The sequence below is a fragment of the Elaeis guineensis genome, chromosome 9 (assembly GCF_000442705.2).
Source record: "Elaeis guineensis isolate ETL-2024a chromosome 9, EG11, whole genome shotgun sequence".
NCBI lineage: Eukaryota > Viridiplantae > Streptophyta > Magnoliopsida > Arecales > Arecaceae > Elaeis > Elaeis guineensis.
The window spans coordinates 28,291,380-28,307,564 of NC_026001.2; the positions used below are offsets into that span (position 1 = coordinate 28,291,380).

General features: G+C 37.2%; 1 pseudogene; it reads right to left on the reverse strand.

The window, feature by feature from the left end:
• LOC105051263 (uncharacterized) overlaps nucleotides 1-16,147 on the reverse strand; it is a 21,472-nt pseudogene extending 5,325 nt beyond the window's left edge.
• Between the last annotated feature and the right edge of the window lie 38 nt (nucleotides 16,148-16,185).

The window sequence follows — 16,185 nt, forward strand, 5'->3', positions numbered from 1 at the left end:
GAAAGAGACTGTTTTTGGTCTCTTTTTCCTTGAAATTTTCCGGCGATCGGCGGCGATCGACCGCACGCGCCGGCCTGCTCCTCCGTGACCGGGGGAGTGGCCCCTCTGCCGCGGCCTCCGCCGTGGCGGCCGGGCCCGAACGGCCGATCAAGGGAGGACCAAGGTCCTCTGTTCCGGCGCGGGAAGAAGAAGAAGAAGAAGAAGAAAAGAAAGAAAAAAGAAGAAAAAGAAGAAAAGAAGAAAAAAGAAGAAAAGAAAAGAAAAAAAAGGGGAGAGAGAAACTCTCTCTCTCTCTCAGATTTTAGGATTTATGGAATTAATTATTAAAAAAAAATAATTAAAAAATAAAATAAAAATAATAAATATAATTAGGGTATCCATGGATTAGTTCGAAAATCCTGGATGCTGTCGACGAATTGATCCTCGTGGGACATTAGATTTTAATAATTTAGTTATTTTTAATTCGATAAAATTTTGATTAAAATATGATATTTGACGTATCAGGTTCAGAGAAGGATTTTCGAGATCCTAGAATTTCTAGTTTGGATTTCTTTTGAGGTAAGTAGTGTTTACTTTTACTGAATTTATCTGGTAAATTATGAATTAAATAAATTTATGCATGCTTGTGATTGAAATTATTTATTGAAATAATTGTTGAAATTATTTATGATTAAAATTAATTGTAGAAAATTATTTATGATTGAAGTTATTTGTTGAGTAATTATTATGATGATATATGATCTCAAAGAATGTTATGATTGATTTGACTCGAATATCATTTAATTTTATTATTCTTGAAAATAATATATGAATTGGAAGACAATATGAATTGACAACCTGACTGTGTTGAGGACCCCGCCAATGGGGGCATATACGTTGGCAATTGACTGTCCTGAGGATTTATGTCGCCAGTAAGACCAGCGACATGTCGTCAGATAGACCAGCGACAAAACCGCCAGCGAGACCAGCAGTTCCAAAGGACTTGGCTGCCAGATGATTCGCAGCCCACCGCAAGCAGATACGCGGTATTATGACCCTGCCACAGGGATAATGTGGTCATAGTCATGGTTGGTAAGAAGAATTTAAGAAATTGATGAATTTAAGAAGAAAAGCATAATTGAAAATTATGATGATTTGACTTTTATAAATGATTGACAGTATGAATATGATTTCATGAAATTACATATTGATTTGTTATGCATAGTATTGTTTGCCTGATTTATTCAGTTAAAGGTATACACTGCTTACTGGGCTGTTTAGCTCATGATGAGTTTTTATGTTTTTCTTACAGATCTAGAAAATTAGCATGATGCGGGATTTCGGTTGGGAGAGCGATTAGAGATGGAGTTAACTCATTGATTTAGGATTTTTCTCAGAATTGATTCAAGACTTTTAGTTTTATTTTTAAAAGTCAGACAGTTATTTTCTTTTGAACACTGAGTTTTGATTTGTTATTTGAACTAAGATTTGAAAAAATTTATTTAACTTTGTGTGAAGATATCATGATGAAATGCCTTGCATGCTTATGGAAAAAGTATTCTATAAGTATGCGGCGGTTGCCATGACCCTCGATTCAAATCTCGGGTCGGGGGCGTGACAATTAATATGGTATCAGAGCATAAGTAGATAGATAGAGACATGTAGAATAAAGTGAGCGAATGATGGTAGACATTAGAAAATTGAAAGGTTAGTTATGATGATTATGATTTGACTTGTCATAAGTTATAACCTTATTAAGGATAAGTTATTATCTCAAATCTAACATAGGTCAATATGCCTCCACGACGAGCGAAGAATACTCAAGGAGCGGTAGGAGGGACATCAAATCCACTTGGCGATAATACTCCCCAATTAAACAGCGGCACAACTCAGCAGGAGGGAATCCATGATCCTACCGGAAATACTCCGACAGTACAGGAGGAGCCGAACATGACTCAACTAATGCAAACTCTGATCGGAGTAGTTCAAACACAGCAACAGTTACTTCAACAACAACATGCACAGCCACGTCAGCAATTTCCATCGATACCTGGACATGGAGAACATCCGATGCAGAGAAACAATATCGTCGAATTTAAGAAGCTAGCTCCTCCAGCCTTCAAAGGGACCATCGAGCCACTAGAAGCAGATAACTGGATTATGGAAATGGAGAAGGCCTTCGCCGTGCAAGAATGCCACGATGAAGAGAAGATCCGCTATACAGCATATCTGCTACAAGGCGAGGCATACAACTGGTGGCGTATACTGGAACAAAAATATGAGCACGATGGGATACCACTCACTTGGGAGAGATTTCGAGATGAATTCTTTGACAAGTATTTCTCCCGAAGTGTAAGAATACAGAAAGAACAGGAGTTCATTCACCTGAGACAGGGTAACAGATCCGTTGCAGAATATGAAGCCAAATTCACGGAGTTAGCCAAGTTTGTTCCAAGACTAGTTAAGATTGAGCAAGACAGGGTACACAAATTTGAAATGAGACTGAAGACAGAAATCAGAAAACAGGTTGTACCCTATGAGCTAACTACCTATGCCTCAGTTGTGAACAAAGCTCTAATAATTGAGAGAGAAGCAAATGAAGCTCATGCGGAGCGTGAACGGAATCAGAAGAAGAGAAATAGGTTTAGTGGAACTCAAAGACGAAATCAGAATAATAAGGTTCCAGCAAAGAAGCCAGCAACTGATAAGAATCGTGAGAATGAGACAGCTAGATGTTCGAGATGCAGCCGAAGAGAGCATGAGACTTCTAATTGCCCATGGAATACTGGTTCGTGTTTTAGATGTGGCCAGAAAAGACACAAGATTGCAGATTGCCCGCAGATAGACGAAAATAGATCAACACAAGCAAAGGACGGAGGTCAAAGGCCGAAAACTCAAGGAAGAATCTATGCACTCACACAACAGGATGCTCAGGCCTCCAATGCTGTGGTGACAGGTACCATTCCTGTATCTGGTATTCATGCTTCAGTTTTGTTTGATTCTGGTGCTACACACTCCTTTATATCCACTACTTTTATTAGACAGCATGATATAGGTTGTGAACCCATGAAAACCAAATTATATGTTGAGACACCAGTAGGTGGTATTTTGAGTATCGAAAGTGTGTGCAAGTCCTGTAGTATCAAGATAGGAGAAAGAGAATTACCGACAGATTTGGTGGTCCTGGATATGCATGATTTCGATGTCATTCTAGGAATGGATTGGCTGGCTACTTATCATGCCTCTGTGGATTATCATGGAAAGAGAGTGAACTTTCACATACCGGGAGAATTAACTTTTAGTTTTGATGGAAGTACAGGAACCACCCCTCCATAAATTATTTCATTTGTGCAAGCTAGACAGATGATAAGAAAGGGATGTAGAGGTTACCTAGTATCAATAAAGAATAAAGAACATGATGAATTGAAGTTACAGGATATTCCTATTGTAAATGAATTTTCGGATGTATTCATTGATGATTTAGTCGGACTACCACCAGATAGAGAAATTGAATTTACTATTGAGTTGGCACCCAATACCAATCCGATTTCTAAAGCTCCTTACAGAATGGCCCCTATGGAGTTGAAGAAGTTAAAAGATCAATTACAGGATTTATTGGATAAAGGTTTTATAAGGCCTAGTGTATCTCCTTAGGGAGCTCCAGTCCTATTTGTGAAGAAGAAAGATGGCAGTATGAGACTTTGTATCGACTATAGAGAGTTGAATAGGAGTACTATCAGAAATAAGTATCTTCTTCCTCGAATCGATGATTTGTTTGATCAGCTGCAAGGTGCACAAGTCTTTTCTAAAATTGATCTTCGGTCTGGATATCATCAGTTAAAAATTAAAACAGAGGACATACCAAAGACGGCATTTAGAACTCGTTATGGATATTATGAATTTTTAGTGATGCCTTTTGGGTTAACCAATGCTCCAGCAGCCTTTATAGATTTAATGAACAGAATATTTAGATCTTATCTTGATAAATTTGTTGTCGTATTTATTGACGATATCTTGATATATTCAAGAAGTAAATTGGAGCATGAAGAACATTTACGGTGTGTACTACAAATATTGAGGAAAGAAAAACTTTATGCCAAATTTAAGAAGTGTGAATTTTGGTTGGACAAAATAGCCTTTTTAGGACACATCGTATCTAAGGATGGAATTTCTGTGGATCCAGCAAAAGTGGAAGCTGTGATGCAGTGGAACAGACCTACAAATATTCCTGAGATTCGAAGTTTTTTGGGAATGATAGGATATTACAGACGATTTGTAGAAGGATTCTCCCGCATAGCTGCACCCTTGACTCGTCTTACTAAAAAAGGGGTTAAATTCGAGTGGTCTGAAGTTTGTGAACAGAATTTTCAAGAATTAAAACAACGATTAGTGTCAGCCCCTATCCTTACTATACCAACAGGAGATGAAGGTTTCACAATATATAGTGATGCATCTAAAAAGGGACTCGGATGTGTATTGATGCAACATGGTAAGGTAGTAGCCTATGCCTCAAGACAATTGAAACCATATGAACAAAATTATCCGACACATGATTTGGAATTAGCTGCAGTGATTTTTGCCCTAAAAATTTGGAGACATCACTTATATGGTGCGCAGTGTGAAGTGTTTACAGATCATAAGAGTTTGAAGTACATTTTTACACAGAAAGAATTAAACATGAGACAGAGAAGGTGGTTAGAACTATTAAAGGATTATGATTTAACAATCCATTATCATTCGGAAAAAGCTAATGTTGTTGCTGATGCCCTTAGTAGGAAATCTGTGAAAAATTTAGCGGTTTTAATCACACACCAAAGTCAATTATTAAAGGATATAAAAAATTAGAATTAGACATCCGAATATATGACTCAACAGTACGGTTAGCCAACATGAGGGTTCAGCCAACACTCATTGAAAGAATTTCAGTTGCCCAGAATAATGATCCACAACTAATAAAAATAAGAAATTCAGTGGAAGCTGGTGTTCAATCTGAATTCAAGATACATGAAGACGGTTCGTTAAGGTTCGAAAATAGGATTTGCGTACCCAATGATTCGGCACTCAAGCATGAAATACTTCAGGAAGCACATCAGACCGGTTATACAATTCATCCGGGAGGTACCAAGATGTATAGAGACTTAAAAGAAATATACTGGTGGAATAATATGAAGAGAGAGATCGCTCAATTCGTGGCTCAATGTTTGGTGTGTCAACAAGTTAAAGCTGAACATCAGAGACCTGCGGGACTACTTCAACCTCTTGATATTCCAGTTTGGAAGTGGGAACATATCACTATGGATTTTGTAACTGGACTACCAAAGACTCCCAGTAAAAATGATGCAGCCTGGGTGATTGTGGACCGATTGACAAAGTCTGCACACTTTCTTCCAATTAGAGTTGGATTTACCTTGGAAAGACTAGCAAAGTTATATATGAAAGAAATTGTAAGACTACATGGAATTCCAGTGACCATCGTATCGGATCGAGACACCAGATTTGTATCACAGTTCTGGAAGAGCTTACACAAGGCATTAGGAACAAAATTGAACTTCATTACAGCTTTTCATCCACAGACTGATGGTCAGTTAGAGAGAACTATTCAGATCTTAGAAGATATGTTGAGATCCTGTATTTTGGATATGAAGAGTTCATGGGATGAGGATCTACCTTTGATTGAGTTCGCTTACAATAACAGTTATCAGGCTAGCATTGGTATGGCACCTTACGAAGCTTTATATGGTAGAAGATGTCGATCACCGATTCACTAGGATGATGTCGGTGAGCGAAGAATATTGGGTCCCGAACTTGTTCAACAAGCAGTCGAGAAGATTCAATTAATTAAAGAACGACTACGGGGAGCACAAAGCAGACAGAAAAGTTATACAGATAACAGGAGACGAAAATTAGAATTTCAAGTCGGTGACCATGTGTTTCTCAAAGTATCTCTTTCAAAAGGAATCTCAAGATTTGGCATTCGTGGCAAATTGAATCCTAGATATGTGGGTCCGTTTGAGATTTTGGAAAGAATTGGTAGGTGGCTTATCGACTTGCCTTACCCCCTTCACTTGCAGGAGTACATAATGTTTTTCATGTCTCTATGTTAAAGAAATATTTACCAGATCCAAGTCACATCGTGGAACTTGAACCAGTACAAGCCAGAAAAGATCTATCATATGAAGAATATTCTATACGGATCGTAGACCGTAAAGAACAGGTGCTGAGACGTCGCAACATTCCTTATGTCAAGGTACAGTGGAGTCGACATTCAGAAAGAGAAGCTACTTGGGAACTAGAGGAAGAAATGAAGCAAAAATATCCCCAGCTCTTCGAGACTACAGGTATGAAAAATTTCGAGGACGAAATTTCTTTTTAGGAGTGGAGAATGTTATAGCCCAAAACCCAGCCCAACCAAGCCCAATCCAGCAGATCCAAAGCCTAAAACAAAAGAAAAAAAAAAACAGAGTAAAACCGGGAAGAAGACTCCCGGTAGGAGTCTTCTTCTCCGGCGAAACCCAGGCAAGATCGGACTCCTAGGACCCCTCGGAATCCTAGGGTTCCCTATAAGAATACCCCCTCCCTCTTGAGATCGATCATCGGCCTCTTCTCCCTCTCTTTCTCTCCGATTTTCCTGAAGTAGAGCCGCGGGCACTGTTGGGTTTCTCGCCGTGATTTCTCGTCGGTGAGGTCACCGGAGGCCGGGGTGAGCCTTCCTTTCCTTCCTCTCTTCCTTCCCTTTCTTTTCGTATTTTTGATTGAGGCTGCCGGTGACGAGTGTCGTCGATCTACAGTCGGGAAAGAGACTCTGTTTTTGGGTCTCTTTTCCTTAAAATTTCCGGCGCCTGCGATCGGAATCGATCGCCGGCCACGCTCCTCCGTGACCGGGGGAGTGGCCCCCCTCTGCCGCTAGCCTCCGCCGTGGCGGCCGCGGCCCGAACGGCCGATCAAGGCCGGAGGACCAAGGGTCCTCTGTTCCGGCGCGGGAAGGGCCAAGAAGAAGAAGAAGAAGAAAAAGAAGAAAAGGAAAAGAAAAAGAAGAAAAAAGAAGAAAAGGAAAAGAGAAAAAAAAAGGGGGGCGGAGAGAGAAACTCTCTCTCTCTCTCTTTAGATTTTAGGATTTATGGAATTAATTAATTTAAAAAAAATTAATTAAATTAGCAATAAAAATAAAAATAAATAAATATAATTAGGATATCCATGGATTAGTTCGAAAACCCTGGATGCTGTCGACGAATTGATCCTCGTGGGGATATTAGATTTTAATAATTTAGTTATTTTTAATTCGATGAAATTTTGATTTAAAATATGATATTTGACATATCAGGTTCAGAGAAGGATTTTCGAGATCCCTAGAATTTCTAGTTTAGACTTTCTTTTGAGGTAAGTAGTGTTTACTTTTACTGAATTTATCTGATAAATTATGAATTAAATAAATTTATGCATGCTTGCGATTGAAATTATTTATTGAAATAATTATTGAAAATTATTTATGATTAAAGTTAATTGCAGAAAATTATTTATGATTGAAGTTATTTGTTGAGTAATTATTATGATGATATATGATCTCAAAGAATGTTATGATTGATTTGACTCGAATATCATTTAATTTTATTATTCTTGAAAATAATATATGAATTGGAAGACAATATGAAATTGACAACCTGACTGTGTTGAGGACTCCGCCAATGGGGGCATATACGTTGGCAATTGACTGTCCTGAGGATTTATGTCGCTAGTAAGACCAGCGACATGTCGCCAGATAGACCAACGACAAAACCGCCAGCGAGACCAGCAGTTCCAAAGGACTTGACTGCCAGATGATTCGCAGCCCACCGCAAGCAGATACGCGGTATTATGACCCTACCACAGGGATAATGTGGTCATAGTCATGGTTGGTAAGAAGAATTTAAGAAATTGATGAATTTAAGAAGAAAAGCATAATTAAAAATTATGATGATTTGACTTTTATAAATGATTGACAGTATGAATATGATTTCATGAAATTATATATTGATTTGTTATGCATAGTATTGTTTGCCTGATTTATTCAGTTAAAGGTATACACTGCTTACTGGGCTGTTTAGCTCATGATGAGTTTTATGTTTTTTTTACAGATCCAGAAAATTAGCATGATGTGGGATTTTGGTTGGGAGAGCGATTAGAGATGGAGTTAACTCATTGATTTAGGATTTTTCTCAGAATTGATTCAAGACTTTTAGTTTTGTTTTTAGTGCTGACTTTGTCAGACAGTTATTTTCTTTTGAACACTGAGTTTTGATTTGTTATTTGAACTAAGATTTGAAAAATTTATTTAACTTTGTGTGAAGATATCATGATGAAATGCCTTGCATGCTTATGGAAAAAGTATTCTATAAGTATGCGGCGGTTGCCATGACCCTCGATTCAAATCTCGGGTTGGGGGCGTGACACAGTGCTTTTAGTTCACAGCCCTATTCATTTAATTTCGCTAGTTACCCAGTTTGCTGCCGTAAAGTAAGCTCCTCTAAAAAAAAGCTAGATTTAAGCAGTTAACCAACAAATCACAACAAAATCTATGCAACTGACTTTCTTGGCAGTATCTTGCACCACCTCAAGTAGATTTCGTATAAATGCAGGCTAAACTTTCTAGATCTAATGGAACCAGTGACATCGATTTAATGAATACAATATCATATCCAACAGATTTTAAGGCAGTATGCTAAACAGCAAACAATAGTTAGTATGTAACATGATAGAATCCGAACTGAAGTGTAAAATACTCCAACAAAGCATATAAATTAGCTTATCACAGTCTTCTAATTGATTTCCTACATAAACATATCTTCTAGCAACTCAGAGAATCTCTAACAAATTGAATTCTTAGCTAAGATAACGGATGAAAGCAAATGACAGAAACAAGGCATGATGTCACCTCCCAAGCCTTAGAAGTTGGGAAAGATGAAGCACTCAAGAAGGAAAAAAGAAATGGTAGAGGGAAATTCTCAAGGAGCTAAATAGAAAAGAAACTTAAAGAGGAATCTGTTCAGCATGAGAAGAGGAAACTCAACGCAAGCAAGTGATCAAGCAAAGGAATATAAGAGCACAATGAAGTCACAAAGGGAAGAAAACAGTTTAGAGGGAAGAAGTGAGTAAGCAGGAAGGAGTATCCATTCCTTTTTATCCCCTACCTTTAGAAATATCTCTCTAAAAGGAGATATCCTTTGGAAGAAGGAGCGATGCATTTGATTGCATTATTTGCTGTTGGATCCGTTATGGGTAACAGAAAATATCAGTTGTTTACTTTGGTCTGCTATGGGCCTTACTCCAGATTAAATACTTAGTCGTTGGAGTGTTGGACCCACTTAGGTGGTAATATGCTAGTTACATGATGGCCAAAGGTAAGATGTGGATCTACCACCCTCCCACCCAAAGTCATATGTAACTAGCAAGGTGAAAGAGTGGTTGGGAATATAGTTTTCAACCATTTATTTTTTTTTTCCAAAAGAGTGAGTGCTTGGAGTCCCTCAGAAAAAGGAACAAGGAAAATTTTCAGCTGTCATTTTTTTAGGGACATCTTTTGCTCCTAAAGTAATGGAGACCAACAAAGAGTGAATTATAGAAGTTCTACATGGTAGTTCTCTTATCAAACCAGAAACATGCCAAGAATATTGCATTTGTAATGACTTAGCATACATCTGATATACACCACTTAATTATTTAGAAAGAGTGTTTTGTGAAAGCAAAGAAATTAAACAGTACATACTACGAAATCTATATTGAACAACACAATTCATTTCCAGTTTAAACATATAAAAAAATTGATAGTTAAATGAAGATATTCTCAATATTATTCTGAATGGAGATGTTAAAGTGCAAGTGTGGGAGTTTATATGTTACACTTCACTGCATAGAGGGAAGGATGCAGAAAGATCAACATTCACAATGTTTGAGAGAACTAACCAATATAAGTATATTAAGGTGGGTATGTGCTAATAACATGGTAAAATTTTGCCAACGTAAATGATAGAGCAACAGAGACCAAGTTCAAACGGTATGGCTATGCACAATAAAGACCAAAACAGCAATTCTAGCCAGGGGACTCAATCTGTGACTATTTTTTTGAAGAGAAGAGTGCAAGACCCAAAAAATCATCAAATGAATATAGAAGTGAATCAGGAAAGCTCAAACTGGACAGAGCTAATGGTCCTTGATAAGAAAGAAAGATGTTGGATTCACAAATCAAGACCCAACAACTATGGAAAAGCACTTGTAGGTTAATGTCTAGCATAATTTCCCAAAGAGGATGCATCAAGCTTCAGACTTTATTCCTTGGGCATAATCAGTCTTACAGCATAAACATGACTGTAGATATGCAATAAAAAAATTACCATCTCGTAAAGACTCATCTATTTCCAGCTGAACATTAATAACAATAAGAAGGCACTGGCCTAGCACATTTACTAGTTCTGATTCCATTATACATCTAATAACAAAGCATCAATATTCTGCTGCTTAACAGGTGACACAAAACAAAAGGCTATATCATAACACTAACTTCATAAGCAAGTTTCTATAAACATACAGATGCAGTACTCTGCTGATGATAAGTGCTCTCTATCAGGAAGTAATTCTAGAACCATGGATTCTCTGCTACAAGAATTCTAAGGGAAAAAAAGCACTCAATTATGTACAACCACAAAAAAAAATAAAAAAAATAAAAAAGAAGCAAGCACAGCCAGACTAATACACATATTACCTTCTTTGGATGTGCCTTAAAACTCGGTCACAAGCTCTTGAAACAGAAAAAGGAATGCATTGGCAAGCAACAAAGTCCAGTTAACTAAAATGACTCAAAATCATAACCATGCATACAACATAAATATTCAGGACAGTAGACAGCGAAGATGGCTATTTGCAGGCCAAGAAACTCCAATGGATAAGATTATAGCCTAATTCTATCAATTATTCATCAAAAAAAATTCTTTTCTTTTTGTAGGCATCAAAAATTCTAAAATCTCATCAATCAAAAATAAATTTAAGAATCTAAATTTCTAAGTGCTAACTGGCTAAGCTAGAAACATCAAGACCCATAAGGACTCTACTAATGTTTAGAACAGAACATGAGGTAAAGAGTGCCTACCTGGAGGTATTGGGCCCTAGGAGTGCCATATTTCCCAGTGCACTCCAATTGCCTCTAGTCATTGGTGAACATTGCGTAAGTGATCAATACATTAATGTAACATAAAAAGTATTAAAATTTTTAATAATTATTTTTATTATTTAGAATTTGAATTTTTTATGATGTTTCAAAAATTATGGACTAATCATACTCCAATCTACAAAGCCTTATATACTTGTAGTTAATAAGTCCGGAACGTGCAAGCTTGAGTCTTCATTTCGGGGTCTCTATGGGGAATGCATGCAGAGTAAATACATGCTGGACGCAGATTATGCAAGATTAAAAGCCAAAGAGATTTTAAGAGAAGAGATGAGAAGAGATTTTGAGAGAAGATTTTAATTGAGTTGAGATTTTGAAAAAAGATTTTGAGAATATTAAAAAGCTTTCAGGGGAGAAGGTGTACGCGGCTTTGGAGCGCTTGGTGGACACGCATGACGTAGGAACGCACAAGAAGAAAAGATGCCACGTGCGAAACAAGGCAAGGGACTTTCGAAATTCAAAATATATATATATTTTTGAAGTTTTTTTAGAGAAAAAGAGTTTGGGTTGGAAAAGCCTCTTCTCGATTGCCTTATCCTTCTTTGATCTTCAATCTCATCCATTCATCTCCTAACCCTTCTTCTTTCATTAGTCTCACATTGACAAATGAATTAAACCTCCTCCCTCCTAACACCTATAAAAAGACCCCCATATCTCCACCTTGGGGAATAATCCTGAAATCCTTCAAAATCCTTGCAAAGAGGGAGAGGACGAAGGGAGCAACCTATGCGTGGCTAGAGGCAAAGTCTTCGGAGGAGTAGAATAAGTTTTTAAAATTTTAATCTTATATTTTGTTTTGAATATTTTTTTATATTTATCCTTGATGTAATTAGAAAAACTTGTAAGCTTTTTTCTTTGATTAATAAATATTATGTTTGCTTTCTAAGTTTTTGTGCTTCATGTTTATGTAGGTGCTTCATGTTTATGTAGTTAATCTTGAAATAGCTTATGCGTTCATAATGACGGATCGTGATTGGAAGATACGGTCCGTACTCTAGCGAAATAAGCTATTTTAAGGATTTACTCATAGAATTCTTTATTTTCTTCTATGATCAGATTCAAGCATAGTAAGTTATTCAAATATGAATCATAAAAGATTTTAAAAAGAAGACAGAATCTATGAGTAAATCCTTAAAATAGCTTATTTCACTAGAGCACGGACCATATCTCCCGATCACGATCGGTATCGGTTCCTATGAACGCATAAGCTATTTAAAGATTAACTACATAAACATGAAGCACAAAAGCTAAGAAAACAAACATAATATTTATTAATCAAAGAAAAAAGCTTATAAGTTTTTCTAATTGCATTAAAGATAAATACAAAAAAATATTCAAGACAAAATACAAGAATGAAATTTTAAAGATTTATTCTAAACTTTGCCTAGCAGGTTGCTCCCTTCTTCCTCTCCTTCCTTGCAAGGATTTTGAAGGATTCCAGGATGATTCTCCAAGATGGAGATATGGAGGTCTTTTTATAGATGTTAGGAGGGAGAAAGTTTTATTCATTTGTCAATATGGGACTAATGAAAGGAATAAGGGATAGAGGATGGATGGATGAAATTGAAGATAAAAAAGGACTTTTCCAACCTAAACTCTTCTTCTTAATTTTTTTTTTCCAAAAAAAAAAATATATATATATATATATATATATATATATATATTTTTTTTTTTTCTTAATTTCGGATGTCGTCTTGTTTCCGCATGTGTCGCTCTTTTCTTCTCGTGCGTGAGTTTCCGCACGTGTCGCCTCTTTTCTTCTCGCATGTTCCTATGTCATGCGCGTCCACCCTGCGCTCCAAAGCCACCTTCTCCCTAAAAGCTTTTCTCTTTCACTTTAAAAACCATGGGTCTCATAGTATTTAATCTCTTAATATTCTCAAAATTTCTTTCAAAATCTCAACTCAACCAAAATCTCCTCTCAAAATCTCTTATCATCTTTTCTCTTAAACTCTCTTTTGCTTTTAATTTCCGTCATTCGCATCCAGCATGCATCTACTCTACGTACATTTCATTGGAGATCCCAAAATGAAGACTAGACTTGCATAGTCCGGATTTGTTTACTGCAAATATATAAGATTTTTGTAGATTGAAGTGTGATTAGTCCATAATTTTTAAAATAATCATAAAAAATATTAAATTCTAAATAACAAGAATAATTATTAAAGATTTTAATATTTTTTATGTTACATTAATGTATTGATTAGTAAGCATCCGAGAGATCCCTTAATCGCATGGTGACCCTTCTTCTAGTCCTTTCCTCTTCTCCGACCTCCCCATAAATGGATTGCGACCAAAAAAAAAAAAAGAAAGATTTAATTTTGACATATTACATTATATACCAGCCAGAAAAATTTCTCAAAATCACTTCCTTTGAACTGAAACCATTTCCCAATGTCTAAAAGAGAATAAACAGTTGGAAGTAAATTATACAACGATAAAAAAAATATTTATAAAGACAGGAGATAATAACTCGAAATAGGGTCATTAGAAGGTGGAGTTGTCTCAATTTACTTCCTTTATCCTTGAGAAAATGATATGATTTCCTCCATACCAAGCTGTAGTCATCTCAATGTACCGAGGAATTGAGGGTAAGGGGGCGCCATGGGAGAATGGAGCGGAATTGGGGGGTAGAGAATAGACTATATATGTACCTCATTTGGTTCAATCATGCTCCACCGTCATTATTCATTTCAACTGCAGGTTTGGAGGTTCTGATCATAGTTTTTTCTTTGTTGTATGTGATGCATACTAAATCTATCATTGTATTTTGTATTGTTTTTGATTTCTCCTTTTTTGGTGGCTCATCAGATCAGTGGGGGGTTGCTGTTGAATGGGCTGCAGCCTTCCTTCTCCCATAAGTCATCATCTGAGCGAGCGAATTCACCGGCAACTGGATGAACAGTAAATTTCTTTCCATTATATTGTTGGCATTTGATCTTGGCATAGGATTTCTTCCTCTTCCTTCCTCTTCCTTATGCCGTATCTTTGGGTGTAAGGTTGTTGTTAGAAAGAAAGAACAACATAAATATAGGGGAGGTGGGTAATTGGGTTACAGAGAAAGAACAGAACATGACGAGGAGAAAACTGATCGATATTGGAGAGAGAAAGAATGGACATTAAAATCCTCGGCAAGAAAATCAGATTTTAAAAATCATTCTAGATTGATTAGGCACATGTGGTGCGCGTGTTTTTTTTCCGCATAAAAAAATATGTGCACAGGTTGTATTCGGTAGAGATTAGCGTATAGAAGTTGTATGCGTGCAGGCACCGGTTAAACAGATGTCAGCACGTCTTTGTTGCTATGCGGGTGACCGTGATGAAAAAAAAAAAAATCCCCGTAGGTTGTCCCGCATGGAGGAAAAAAATGCGATCATTGCTGGTGGGAAAGTAGGAGGGCGAGGGGGAGAGGAGATGGGCAAAAGATGGAAGAAGAAAAGTTGGGATAGGTATGGGGTGAAAAGAGAGGAAAAACATAAGGATGCGGCTAGCGTTCCAAATGAAGAAGGGAGACTATGAATACGTAGGAGGATTGGAGGTTTAGTTGGAGATGTGGAAGGGGAGAGTGGGCCCTCAATTTGAGATGGGGAGGGCAAGAGGAAGGTCTTCCATGGCTAGTGGCAACAAGGTGGCATCGGAGAAGATTGTGGGTTCTGAACTCTCCTGTACAGTTATAAAAAAAAAAAAAAAAGTACGGTGGCCGGGTAGCCCCCACATCGTCGTAAATTGAAAATTTTGTAGCTACAGAAAATCCTTTCGACCAAAAATTCCCAAAACCATGCTTCTACCAAGTTTAAGCTCTCAAAACCTCGAGGACCAACTCACACTGCCACAAGTCGCACAAAATCACATATGCTTGAGAGAAAAACCTAATCGGAACCAATGAAACCCCTCTAATCTCTCTCAAGTGCTCTCCTTTCCCAATCGGAACCTAAGAAACCCCTCTAATCTCTCTCAAGTGCGATCTTTGAAAAAAAAAATGAAATGAAAAGAAAAAGAAGCGAAAAGCAAAAAAAGATGATCATATGTGGGGATCGGCCTTATCCTTAATTTTTTTTTTCCCGTCTTTCCTTTGTTTTCGTCGATTTTTTCCTATATTTTCCCCCATTTTTCCTTATTTTTTCCGTTCTCAGGAGTCCCAACCGGGTGGAGGCTTGGAGCGGCCGAATAGGGAAGCTGGTTGGGGTTTTGCGTTGGGTATTTCCTTTCTTTTTTCCAATCGGGTGGGAGGCGGAGAGAGAGAGGGGGTCGGATGGAAGCTTACCTGAAAGAGACGAGGCTGTAGATCGCCGGAAAGCAAAGCACCTGAGGGAGATCGGAGGGGACGACCGACGCTCGTAACGATTGGGAGGAAGGCGACGGCGGAGACTGGTGGGAGGTGGCGGCGAGGGCGCAGGAAGGACGTCGGCGTCTTTATCCGTGGGAAGGAAAGCACCCGAGGGAGATTAGTAGAGGGTGAAGGCCGATGCCGGTGACGACGGGGAGGAGGTGAGGGCCATCGGTAGAGGGATTTCGTAAGGGCTTTTTGGGAAATAAAAAAAAAATGTTGTATTAATTTGTTGGAAAAAAAAAAAAAAAAAAAAAAAAAAAAAAAAAAAAAAAAAAAAAAAAAAAAAAAAAATATGAAATATGTTAAAAAAAATAATAAAAAATAATTTTAAAAATAAATTTATTTTATTAAAAAATTTCTCCCTCGTTCCCTGAATTAATACTCCAAATATATTTTGTTTTTCCCCTTATTCATTTTTTTATACCTAATCCCACGATTTAATCTGATTACAGATATGATATTAATTAAAATATCGTTAAAAATTATTTTGAAAGAAACAGATTAGGATTTTCTAAGCCGACTAATGGTATGAATATTTGAGATAATAATTTTTTGATATTGTATGTAGAAATTATAGAGGAGCAGAAAATGGATGGTTGGGATTTTAAAAATTTGGGACATGGAGTAAGGATCGGGATATACATAAGCTTTGTTGTTGGATTTGATCATACTTTCAATAATT